Source organism: Typopeltis vanoorti, chromosome 16, assembly GCF_054136105.1.
Source record: "Typopeltis vanoorti isolate ZY-2024b chromosome 16, IOZ_Tvanoo_1.0, whole genome shotgun sequence".
Classification (NCBI taxonomy): Eukaryota; Metazoa; Arthropoda; class Arachnida; order Uropygi; family Thelyphonidae; genus Typopeltis; species Typopeltis vanoorti.
In genome coordinates, this window is record NC_143564.1 from 97662542 (window position 1) to 97676822 (window position 14281).

General features: G+C 36.4%; 1 protein-coding gene across 2 annotated transcripts in view; it reads left to right on the top strand.

Moving 5' to 3' along the window:
- LOC150098209 (uncharacterized) overlaps nt 1–14281 on the top strand; it is a 271336-nt gene that overhangs the window by 13046 nt on the left and 244009 nt on the right. The window lies entirely within an intron of this gene.

Consider the following 14281-nt stretch of genomic DNA (forward strand, 5'->3'; position numbering starts at 1 on the left):
GTTAGTAGATAAACAGAAATCATGGAAAGACTTTCATAAGAATATAGAAGATAAATACCAGGAAGATGAGAAAATGTTCTAGAGGCTATTGAAGAAAGCTTAGGAATGGAGGAAAAAGTACCGCAAAAGGAATCGGAGATGATAAAAATAACATAAAAACTGAAGATGAGGATGTCCTGGGTGTTTGGATCAGATACTTTGAAAGATTGTTAAATAAAACCAGCAGTGACAGAACTGTAGTAGACGATATTTAAGAGGTATAAATTAAAGATACCAAGAAATTATATACTTAGTTTAATCCTTTATTCAAGTATAAGCAAACAAAGTTTACACTTGAAGTATTTTCAGGGCTGAGCAACTTATATATGGAAGCTAATGATACTAAGGCAAGTGATGTGAAGTCATTAGCTTCCATATACGAGTTGCCCCAGTCCTGCAAATACTTCAGGTGCAAACTTTGTTTGCTTACACTTGGATAAAGGATTAAACCAAATATATAATTTCTTGGTATCTTTAATTTATAGTATAACCAAGTGGAAAAATTTCCAACAATATTCAAGAGGAATGCACTCATTAGTGCGCGCGCGCTCACACACACATACGCATGCACGCACGGCTTGAAAAATGTGCTCTTCTGCTTATGCGTGATGAATGAGAATTTTTTTATTTGACAAGTAAAAAATAAAAAAAGAGAGTTCTGATTTAATTATCAGTTTTATTTACATAATGTCAATTCTGTTTTATGTCATAAACAGTTGTATACTTATCATGAAGGTATTTTCTTGATCATAAATTAGTATAATAATAATATTTGGTTTACAGATCAAGTGTTGATCAATTTTATTAAACTGAACCAACTAGTTTCATCACACTTTAACTGTTGGCATCTTCAGGGCACTTATAAGTTTAAACAATCTCACAATTATGCATAACTGCAAAACTGACAAAAATAACTAAAAAAACTGGGCTTGCCTGCAAGGGTCAATGGTGTTACAGTAAGTCTCTCACCTAATGGTAGATCTGCTGCAGTGCCGGTATAGCATCCAGGGTAGCTCTGGCATTCCAGTCCTGAGTGCAATCTTTGCTTGCTGGGTAGTGGGCGTCCATGTGTGGCTCTGTGGTGGGTGGGGAGCTCTGGCACCGAATTAAAAATTTCCTTAAATATGAATTCTTCATCCTCAAATGTTTCAGGGACCCTAACAAAGTCCCAACCAAGTACTGATAATATAGACACAGCATATGGAAACAGAAGTAAGAAACAAAAGATATCGGATACTAACATAAATGTACCAACCTTTTTAATCATTCTTGCAACAGGTGAAAAACCAATTGGGAAAATGTCACCCTTCTTCATCCAAAAAGGTTTAGAAGGACTGGCAGCACCTTCCAAAACTGTCAAGAAATTGCGTTCTGGTGATATCCTCATGGAAACAATGTGCAAACAACATTCCGAGAAACTACTGAGAGCAATGACAATGGGTGGAATACAAATTGCAGTAGCACCTCACAGAACACTCAATTCCAGTAGAGGAGTGATATCAGAATGGGACCTCCTTGAGGTTCCTGATGAGGAGATATGTTCAGAGCTTAAAGATCAAGGAGTGACGGGTGTGAGGTGCATCCTGATATGCAGGGATGGTCGCCTGGTCTCAACCAAGAACATCATCCTTACTTTTGATACACCTACATCTCCGGCATCTGTAAAAGCAGGGTATCTCAGCTGTCCTGTTAGAATGTACATCCCTAACCTGCTGAGATGCTTTAAATATCAAAGATGTGGACATGCCCAAACTGCCTGTCTTGGTTGTACTACCTGTGCCCGATGTGGTAGTAAAGAACCTGAAAATAAATCTTGCTTTGAAAAAACAAGCGAAATGTGTCAACTGTCAGGGAGATCATCCGGCATATTCTCGTGCATGTCAGAAATGGAAAGATGAAAAAGAGATACAAAAAATTAAAACAGAACAAAACATAACATATCAGGATGCAAAAAGAAAGCTAACCACCATTACACCTGTTCTTCGATCCTCTTATGCTGAAAAAGTAACAACTAAAAAAGTGCCAACAGCAACTCAAACATATATGTCTATTCCACCATTTGATATTTTCATCATATCTGAACTTTACGATCTAAGTGCATTAATCACAAGACCTATGGCCTTACTCCAGAGACAACTTCAAAAATGGTCCCATTCAATGAAAACTCATGAGTCAAAAAAATTATGGTGGAGACTTCACTCAAAGATAAACCACCAGACATTCACACAGAAAAAATGGATACCTCGATACCCACTGAAAGCAAACTAAGCATACCAACTGACCTTAACACATTTGATGTTTTGAACACTCTACCAGAGGAAGAGATGGACACTGGCTATCCATACTTCCCTAAAACAGTGGATAAATATAAATCTGACAAAGGTAAGCCCTCAACCTCTCGAAAACCAGACAAGTCAATAAAATCAAAACAATAGGAAAATTTTTACAATGGAACTGTTGTGAGATCTGCCAGAATATTGATGATATCAAGATGTTGTTGCAGAAACACAAACCTTTCTGTTTCTGTGTACAGGAAACTTACTTAAGACACAGTGAGGACCGTACCTTTAGGAATTTCACTGTTGTACGTAAGGATAGAACTGGAGATGGTCCTGCCCATGGAGGAGTAGCTATCCTAGTGGGCAGTCATACTCCTTTCCATCAGGTCCAACTTAATACTTGTCTGGAAGCGGTAGCGATTCACTTCTCTGTGGGATTCCTTATTACAGTATGTTCAATTTATTTACCACCAAATGCTGAGTTAAATGAAATTGATCTTGATAACCTTATCTCGCAACTGCCTGAACCCATACTTTTGATGGGTGACTTTAACGGTCACAATACTCTATGGGGTAGTGCCAACACTAATAGACGAGGTCAAATTATTGAAAAAATTCTTGATGATAATAACCTTTCCCTTCTAAATAATAAACTCAATACTTTCTTCCATATGCCGACCTGCTCATATTCTGCAATTGTTCTTACAATCTGTTCCCCCTTCCATTCTTCCACTGCTCATGTGAGACGTTGAAGAGAACATATATGGAAGTGATCACTTTCCTGTTCCTTGTATAATGTCTTCACAGGAACCATGTTCACCCACATGGATACCTGTATGGAAAATGGACCAGGCTGACTGGAACACTTTCTTTCATCTTGCAAAATTTAATGCTGATGCCATCAATCAAACACCTATCAATGAAGCTGTAAAATATATAACCGAATGCATTGTCCAGGCAGCAACAACCTCCATTCCAAAAACATCATCTCGATTTCCAGTCTATCCAAAGCCTTGGTGGAACCTAGAATGTCAGGCAGCCAAAAAAGATCAACATAGAGCATGGAGCATATTTCGTAGATACCCCACCACATCAAATTTAATAACTTTTAAGTGTGCTCGAGCCAAAGCACGTTTTGTAAGACGTCAGAGTCAAAAACAATCATAGATCCAATTTACTACATCAATTAATCAAATGACCAGTCCAAAAATTGTATGGGATAAAATCCGGAAAATGAAAGGCAGATATAGTACACATTGTTTGTCCACCTTAGACTATAATGGAAGTGTTCTTGCTGATCCCAAAGCTATTGCAGATACTTTGGGAGAAACTTTTGCTAAAATCTCAGCAATAGCTTCATATTCTCAGGAATTTTTAATACTGAAAGAGCAGCAAGAGAAACAAAGGCGTAATTTTTCTACCAACATTCTTCAGCCATATAATCAGCCATTTGTCAAGGAGGGAATAAAAAGAGCTCTCCTACAATCTCACCTTACGCAGTAGGACCTGATGACATCCATTATGAAATGATAAAACATCTACCATCATCTTCTGTGGATCTTCTTCTCTTATTATACAATAGAATACTTGCAGAAGAAGAGTTTCCAAATTCTTGGCATATGTCAATTGTCATTGCTATCCCAAAACCAGGAAAAGATCCAACACAAGCAAATAATTATCGACCCATTGCTCTGACCAGCTGTCTTTGTAAGATACTAGAGAAAATGGTTAATGCCAGACTTCTCTGGTATTTAGAAAGCAACTGTCTTCTTTCCAATACACAATGCGGTTTCCGTAGACATCGATCAACTTTAGACCATTTAGTTCGGTTAGAAACTTGTATAAGAGATGCATTTCTGAAGCAAGAACATCTCGGTTTTTTTTGACATGGAAAAAGCTTATGACACAACCTGGAGATATGGCATATTAAAAGACCTCTATAGCCTAGGTCTCAAAGGACACATCCCTATATTTATTAAGAATTTTCTGTCCATGCGAACTTTCCAAGTCGGAGTGGGAAGTATGCTATCTCGACCATATCTTCAAGAACAAGGTGTTGCCCAAGGCTCTGTTTTAAGTGTAACCCTTTTTGCTATTAAAATCAACTCAATCATTGAACAGCTTCCTCCCACTGTAGACAATGCTCTATATGTTGATGCCTTCACAATATACTGTCACTCATGTAACATGAGGGTAATTGAAAGACAACTTCAGCAAGCAATTGATCATGTCTCTCTGTGGACTCTTAATAATGAGTTTAAGTTTTCGACAGAAAAAAGTGTCTGTGTACACTTCTGTCGAAAATGCACTCATCACCCAGATCCTGAACTAAGAATGGGAACTACTGTTATTCAAGTAACTACAGAAACCAAGTCCTTGGGACTCATTTTTGACAGAAAACTCACATTTCTAGCACACATTCATCAACTAAGAGAAAAGTGCAAAAGAACTTTGAACCTCCTTCACACTCTATCCTCTACTGGGTGGGGTGCTGATCGAGCTTCATTGCTCCATCTTTATCATGCACTTATACGTTCAAAGCTGGATTATGGGTCCCATGTCTATGGTTCGGCAAGACAGAGTAACTTGTGATGGTTGGATTCCATCCATTCAGGGTATACGGATAGCTACTGGTGCCTTTAGCACCTCACCCACTCCAAGTCTCTATGTAGAAGCAAATTAACTGGCTCTATCACTTTGACGGAAACAGTTGTCTCTTAATTACACCCTAAAAATAAAATCTCTCCCAGATCACCTTACACGGAATCGTATCTTCTCTCTGCATTGGGAAGCTCAATATCACACACATCAAACTACTATACATCCTTTTGGTATGCATATTAAAGAAACTGTGCAAGCTGTTAGTATAAATGTTGATAACATTAGCTACACTAAACATAACAGCATTCCTCCATGGCAGGTTTGCACACCATCCTGCAACCTCTCACTTTGTCAGCTACAAAAATCTTATACCCCTATCATCCATTTACCTGCAATTATTTAATGCGCACAGAGCAGCACACGCTGATTTCTTACCCATCTATACTGATGGTTCAAGAACTAACACCTCTGTTGGCTGTGCTGCTGTGTTTCCTGACATTATTATCTCAAATCAGATCCCACCAGACTGCAGTAATTATACAGCAGCGTTACATGCCATTCAGCTTGCACTTGTGCATATAAAAGAAAACTGCTTCCAAAAGTGTATAATTTATACAGACTCATTGAGCTCTTTACAGGCTATCTCCTCTCCTATGTATAATCCTTATCCAGTACTTTATGAAGTGCTACACCTGCTTCACAAAATTAAAATCCTTAATTTTAATGTTCAGTTCTGCCGGATTCCCAGCCACAAAAAGGAAATGAAGCTGCAGATGCAGCTGCTAAATCAGCCCATACCTTCTCCACATACTATTTGACAGTTCCATATACAAAATACAGACAACTTATAAGATCAAAGCTAATTGCTCAGTGGGAGTTAACATGGCAAGAAACACCAACAAACAAATTATATAACATTAAACCTGAAATTAAACACCGGCATTCTAGTTAACGTACAGAGAGAAGGGAGGAGGTTGTCCTTGCTTGGCTCCGCATAGGTCACAGTCACCTTACACATTCTCATTTACTGAGAGCTACCATCATATTCTGGTAGATTATCAAAAATTTATATGAGAGAGGAATGAAATTTTTACCTATCTAACCAAGCCATATACACTCAGGGAAATGCTAGCAAACTCAGGCAAATTGCATGATGTTTTTAATTTTTTAGAAAGAATTAATTTGTACAAACACATTTGACCATAAATTTGTTTATATGTAAATACTTTTTTTTTTTTTTTTTGCTTAACTTTACTTTTATACATATATATTATTCATTAGGTTAAATCTGACTAATTATGTATTACCATGGGCCTTGATCTTGTATATTTGTATCACCCTGCTGTAATTTTGTTAATATGTAAATACCATAATGCTAAACTTAAATTTTATGCATCAGTGCTGTATAATAATTCCTTTCTGACTTTTTAAGTATTAGTATAATAATGTTTGTTGTAATCTTACTAGATGTAATTCTGTTTATATGTATTCTAAATTCTGTTTCTACTGCATTGCTAAATTTAATTTTCATCCATGCATATTGTATAATAATTCCTTTTTGCCTATTTTTCTACTGCTATAAAGGCATCTATTATAATTTTACATATATGTAGATACTGCATTCCGTGGCTTAGTGTTTCATATATTATGTATTAACTTATATTGTTAACTATTTTTGCACTACTGTAATAACCTCTGACCTTGTTTGTTTCTGTGCCCTCTGCAGCAGTTCTGTTTACCTAGAGATGCTGCTTTGTGAAATTAGATTCTTGTACAGACATATTGTTTACAATTCTGTAAATGCTAATGTTGTAACCTTTAGTATGGCACAGTATGACTTTTGTAGTTTTTGTGTCAAATAAACTATAAACCAACCAACTAACCAACCATAAATTAAAAAATTCCATCAATTGAAATCCTGTATGACCCTCTCAGAAGTTTGTAAGTCTCAACCATATCACCCCTCTTTCTCCTGTTTGTTAGTGTCTGCAGTCTACAAATTCTCAATCTGTCTTCATAATCAGTATTCCACAATCCTGATATCATTTTTAACACTCTCCTTTGTACTCTTTCGAATATATCAGAATCACAAGGAAACCAGGAGACCAGACCTGCAGACAGTCCAAGTGAGGTCTTATCAAGACCTTGTAAAGAGGCAAAATAACATCCTTATCTTTACATGTGAACGTTTGTTTCAGCATTGCAATTATCTTTTGAGTTGTATTTGCAATGTTTGCCACATGGCCCCTAAACTTCAACTTCTTATCTATTAACACTCCAAGATCCCTAGCCTCATCAGTTTCTTCTAGCCTAATCCCACCAATATAATATGACATTGGATATCTAATCATGCCAAAGTGAATGCCTTTACATTTACTGACATTGAACTGATACCTATTTTCCCATGCCCACAATTCCAGCCTATTCAAATCATTCTGAAAAGACTGCATATCAGCAGCATTCCTGATTACCCTACCTATCTTTGCATCATCAGCAAATAACTATGTCACTTGTTAAATCCTTCCCAATATCATTAATGTACGGATTGAATAACATTGGAGCAAGCACTGATCCTTATGGTACACCACTTGTTACCTTAAACCTTGCAGACTCAGATCCCCCATATACCACTTTTTGATATTGTCAGTCAGCTATCCTCTTATCCATGCTAATATTGTATAATCCAAACCCATTTTCTCCAATTTATGCAGCACTCTTCCATGCTGTATTCTGTCAAAAGCCTTAGCAAAATCCAAAAGTATCATGGTATATCCATTCCCTTTGTCTAGTTCAATGGTAAAATTGTTATAGAATGTGAGCAAGTTGCTAAAACATGGCCTTCCCTTACTAAATTGGTGTTGTTCATTGCAAAGTAGATATTCACTGTCAACCCATTTCTGAATGCGAGCCCTAACCAATTTTTCCAAAATCTTCACCACCACTCCTGAGATACTAATTGGTCAATAGTTGGATACATTGGTCTTTGCACCACCTTCATGCAATGGAATTACCATACATTCCTTCCATTCCTGCGGAATCTTCCCTGTTCTGAGACTCATATTAAACATCCTGGTCAAAGGAATGGCCAGTTCAGCTGAACACTCTTTTTACGCACATGCTGATATTCCATCAGTCCTAATGAATTAATGGCAGAATCCATAATTAGGTGATTGCTAATTAATGCATGTCTCCAGGTTATGAAGAAGCTGGCTGCTGACAACCTCCTTCATCACTTTTGAAAGCACTGAGGTGGGAGCAATGGAACAATAGTTGGATGGCTGACTTTTGTCTCCCTTTTTTTAGGTGTAGGCTGGATGAAGGCCTGCTTCCATGCTGTTGGGTAGATGCCAGTAGAATACAAGGATGGGTGTTAATTCTGGGGAACAATTTGTGTATTTTCTTAACATCTTAATTTAGCCTTGTTCTTCCAAGCAAGAGTTGGTGGGAAAAAAGCCGATGCCAGGAGATCTGTCTTTTCCTTGGGTGGGGGTTACCATTGTACCATCAGGATGCAAGAAAGGTGGGAACAAGGAAGGGCAGAAGTTTTGCCAAACAACCTCAGAATGGGTCTGGAAAGCTAGACTGCCAGTTGAACAGGAGGCAAATATCATTCTTCTGAAAGCTGTTTTGAAATTAGTGGTGACTTTTTATACACTTGTTTCAGGCTGTTATGTAAGCCGAATGAGAAACTGGTGATTTTAATTTAAGCCATTGAAATATCCTGCATTTTTATCTTGGATTGCAGAGGTTCATTTTCTTGAGAACCAGGGCTTGGATATGGGTCAGGGGTTTGCAGTGGGGTGTGGGGGATGAAAGCTATTCATTCCACTGATGGTTATTTCAATTATTAGTTCAGTGCAGATATTTGAATCAGGAGAGTGAAAACAGTAATCTGACCTTGGAAAAGAGGGATACAAAATTCTGGAGGTCATCCCAGTTGGCACAATTCTTACCATAGGATGCAAGACTGAGTTTGCTGGGAGAAGGATGAACTGTAGAGATGGACTTGGCAACTGTGACCACAAACTTGAATAAGATTGTGGTCACAGTTGCCAAGGGAAGAGCAGACATCTGTATAGTGTGTGTGAGGTGGGAGGAGGAGTGTATATTTATTCTTTACATTCTTCCTCACACTCCGAGTGGTTAAAACTCTTAAATTGAAAATAAAAAGAAAAACATCTGAAACTAAACTAAACTCCTAATAAATCTTGCACACATGTTTCTATTCCAGGATATCTTAAATGTAACTTAACATCTTAATTTAACCTATTTGATAATTAAACCCATTAAGAAATGGAGTCTTTGCACTCTTATAACCAAAATAATACAGATATATGCAACATCAAATTAACTGACTACTATGCTAGCACCAGTGCATTTTCTTCAAATCACAACAAGAAAAACATTATAACTACACAACTTCTTTACAGTCACATAAACCAACAGATATTGTCCTATCTGGACAAAACTCCTGAAACCCAACTCTCTTGCCTCCTAGAGAACTTTATTCCTTGTTGAGTTCACACTAACACAAAACAAAGGTGCTCTCTTTATGCCAGCAACATAAGACGAATTCTTCTTGCACCTTAAAATCATAGATCACTGAATAAAACAAATCTTGTCTTCATCCAAGACACTTGTGTAACTGTACTTTCTATATGAAAATAGCAGCACGCTCCATTGAATAAACTACTAAAAGCTCATCACTTCAGAATGAATTGTTGATCTGTTCTTAGTTTTAACACTTTAGAACAACCTTGCCTTCTATATGAAAGCTTCTGAAGAAATAACTAAAAACAGATCAGTAGTTGACTGAGAATCCTAAATAAAACAACTTTACTGGCCCCATTTCTACATGAAACTGGAGAGCAATAAAGCTCCTTTCAGCTTTAACTGAAATAAATCCTATATGGATTAATGACTAATAAAAACTTTACACTTATCTCTTTATACAAGGATATCCTCTCCTGGGTAATTCTGTTTCTAACTTTTGTTCTAATTTCTGTCCAGTCTTCATGTTTTGAAGACAGAAACTCCACAGTTTCTCTTACTGTGTTCCATTTCTTACTCCATGGACAGCTGAATGCTTAGCAATGTTCAATTACATTCTTTTTGTTTCTGCACATACTCAGAAATGCAACTGAGAAACTTCTGCTCAAGTCCATCATTTACAGTGCAGAAACATTTATTTAATATAGGTATTATTTCTGGGAAAAATTCCCATAGTTTGCTTAATTACAATTTCACAATAGAACAGCCTGAATTTATCATAGATCTTCATTTCTCGATCTTTTGTGCACTATGGTAAGTTCATTTAATTACTTTCACTCAAGGAAGTGAATTACAGTGGTCATTTTTGCTTCCTTTACTATTGACAACATTTTCCATAAACAATGTTTGTTTATGTACAAACAGTACCAACATTATAAAACTTTTTACAGCTCATACAAATTCATAATTAATCTTTAATATCTAATTTAAATAAATTTATTTTATATCTAAGCAAGACTTCAATAGCTAAAAATAAGAATAACATTGCAAAACTTCCTGCTCACAACATACAAAAACAAATGTTTAACAGCTTTATAAATATCATGTTAACTTCTTAAATTTCATTCATTTCTATATTTTAAACTTGTGGGATATCTGAATTTTAATATAGATATCCTACACATCCACAGCCTATTTGGTGGAAGAGCTACTTAAGAAAATATCCACAGTGTTGAAAGAATGATGAGGATTGTCTGGTTGTTTGGTTTCATGACCTATTGCAGAGTTAATTTACCAGTTGGTAAGTTAACTCTGCAGTAGGTCATGAGTGATAACAGATGGCTCAGCTTTCCTTCCAGCTTGATCTCTGCAGTTGGAGTAGGGGATCCGGTTTGCGTTATGTATGTTAAAGTCTCCTAGGAAGACAGTTTCACAATTTGGGTAATTAGTTTGTATGAAATCAATTTTTAGTGATAAGTAAAAAAGTGCAACATGATTGTCAGACTGTCAGATAGGCAGCACATGACAGTCATGAAGTGAAGTAAGGAAATATTGAGCCATAGCAGATAGAAAAGTAGAATTCCAGGTTGGATATCAGACTTTACAAAAGCACGTTACTCCTTTTTTGTGGAATTTGTGGAAATTCCTGAATCAACATTAAAACATTAGTTTTAATGTTGATTCAGGAATCATAAAGAACAGGGGCATGCAGCTAGGGTGAGAGACATGTATATAACTCTCACACAGGAGTGTTTGGACTCCAGACCAAATGTGCCTTCTGCAGTGCCTCTACATACCACTGACTTGGTCTTCTTCTAGGCATGACCTTGCAGAGTTAGCAGCAGGATTATATGGCAGCTGAACGGGAAGTATCCCCAAGAGATTCTTTACCATTGGGTTCAGTCCCATGCATTATCTGGCAGCCAGCCTGCAGAAAACTGTTTCACTGCTGTACTACTCTCAAATGGAGCAGAAACTGGCTTCCTAGTTGAATAATCATAACAGTGTGTTAAACATGCCCGGCAAGAACCATCACCTGCACTGCATGTTTGAAGAAAGGGGTTGGAAGAGAAGCCAGAGGTCCTACTCTGGGTATGAAACATGGCAGTGGCCACTTCACACCTCCAAAAAGCAAGGTGGTTGTGATTCACCAGGCAATGAAAGACATTTACCACCTAGACATCTTGTGCCCTTTGGGACTTAGGGATTATAGGTAAATTTGTATGGTAATTCCTAGCAATATATATATCTCTGTCTCTCCTAAACATCTGTAACAGTTTTTCTGCATATATTTTGTTCCTGGGAATGACTTAATTTTTAAACTTTCATTAGATTCCTTTATTGTGTATAGATAACAGATTGAATCCGAAGAGATTATGAATATTTCTGGCTCGGATCTGCTTTCTTTTGAGATTTTCATAAATTTGGTCTTTTTTGCATTTATATCTAATCCAAATTCTTTACCTTCTTTAGTTAGTAGCTGCAGTAATTTGATTAATTTGTTTCTGTTTTCTGCTATTAGAATGGTATCATCAGCATATCTAAGATTGTTGTATTTTACACCGTTGAATTATACCATTAAATCATTTTTATAATCTTCTAAGTACATGATCTTCTATCTCTAATTTATCTAATATATTGAACATTTTATTATGTTTTACCCAGTCAAAAGCCTTCTGAAAGTCTATGAAGCATATGTAAATGTTCTTATTTCTTTCAAGTGATCTTTCTATTAGTATTTTTAGTTCCAGGATAGCATTAACGGTTCCCATTCCTCTTCTGAAGCCTTTCTGTTGTTTACTCAATTCACTGCTTAAGACTCTTTAATTTGTTTGTTAACACTGGTTAAAATAATTTTAGACGCATGGGATATTAGGCTCACAGTTCTGTAATCCTCGCAATTTTGTGCATTAGTTTTCTTTGGAATTGGTATGCAGATAGATCTAAAACCTTCAGGTAATTGTATTGTTTTATGGATATTCTGAATGGATTCCACTAAATAGTTATTATTGCCAATCAAAGCTTTCAGCAGCTCAGCTGGAATATTATCACACCCAGGGGATTTATTACTAGGAAGATTCTTAACTATGTGTTCTACCTCCTTTCTTGTGGGTAGAGTGTTATCTGTTGCTACGTTTAACTTAAGATGTCGTGAATCATCTATCATGTTACCATTATCATCATCATAGAGATCTGATAAGTACTCCACCCATCTTCCATTTATCTTTTCCTTATCAATGATTATGTTTCCATCTTTGTCCTTGATGTTATTAGACTGTGTACATTTCGCTTTTCTATTAAGTTCTTTCACTTTCAGGAATGCTTCTCTGGTTTTGTTCCTATTTTGTAATTCTTCTATCTCAGTGCACTGCCTATTTATCCAGTTTTCTTTCAATATTTTACATAACTGTTTGATTCTTTTATCCAAAGTTTTATATCTTAACCTTTCTTCTTCATTTGCTCTTTTCCATGTTCTTCTTTCATCAATAAGGTTGATTATCTCTTGAGTTATCTATGTTTTTTTCTTTCTTTCTTCTTGTTTATTGATGTGGTTTTTAGCAGATGTTATGATAGCTGCTTGTAGTCTATTCCACTGAGAGGGTTCATTTTTGTTTTGCAACTGTGAAGACAACAGTTCTGAAATATTTTCATTAAATTTTGATTTTACTATCGGATTTTGTACCATTTGCAGATCCCATTTTAGGAGTTGACTTCTTTTAAATTTTATTGTTTTCAGGTGAATATTCATCTTCATTAAGACCAGTCTATGATCAGATCCACAGTCAGCACTTGGCATCACCTTTGAGTTCCGTATTCCATTGAAGTAGCGTTTACTGACTACAATATAGTCTAATTGATTTTTGTATCTTCCACCCGGACTTTCCCATGTGTATCATGCTGTTGGTTTTTGCTAAAAATGATAATCTTTTCCAAAAAGTTTCACTTATTCCTAATATGCTAATATTCAATCTCTCCATCTCTCTCATCACATTAGCCAATTTCGCATGTTTATTCAATCCTCTTACATTTCAAGTAGCAATATTTAAGCAACTTCTGCGTTGAATTTCTTTATAGCAGTCACAGACTGACTATACCGCAGGGCCTGCTATATCACCCTGACACCACCGTTCCGGTCATATTGAGACTACCCGGACTTTAATTCTTTTCTGTTTAGACAATGCTTTACATAGCAGCATTTTTTACGGAATGGGCTGCCAGAACCATCCATCCAACCCCCAATATAAATGGAGGACTGCAGCTGTCATTGGTTAGTGGGTCCCATGGACCTAGCCAGGAGACCTACATAGTAGTGCTACTGATTATCTCTCTCATCCACCACCAAGGGGACACCCCGATGCACTGTGACATGTCCCTTTATCATCTCTAATTCCTTTTGCGGTACTCTTTACTCCATTTCTCAGCTTTTTCAATATCCTCCAGAATATTTTACCACCTTCCTGATATTTATTTTCAATGTTCTTACGAAAGTCTTCCTATGACTTTTGTTTAGCTAATTGAATCAATCAAAGTTTTCCTTAGGATTTGCCACTGAATCTCCAAGGTTATGTTCTTGTTTAAAAATCTTTTAGTTTTTCTTAAATAATGTTTGTGTATTTGAGTCTACAGTTAACATCTAATAGCTGTTCAACTTTGATTTGTTTCAAAACTTTCTTACACACTCTTATTTTCAATATGAAGTTCAGTTTTATCCTACTTGACAGTAAATGGTGATCACTTCCTATTTCAAATCCTCTGTATACTCTTGTCCTGAACCAGTGGGAAAACAATGCTGTTGACAATAACATAATCAATGAGGACTTTTCTTATTCCTTGCATCTTCTCTCCATGTGAATTTGTTCACATTTTTATGT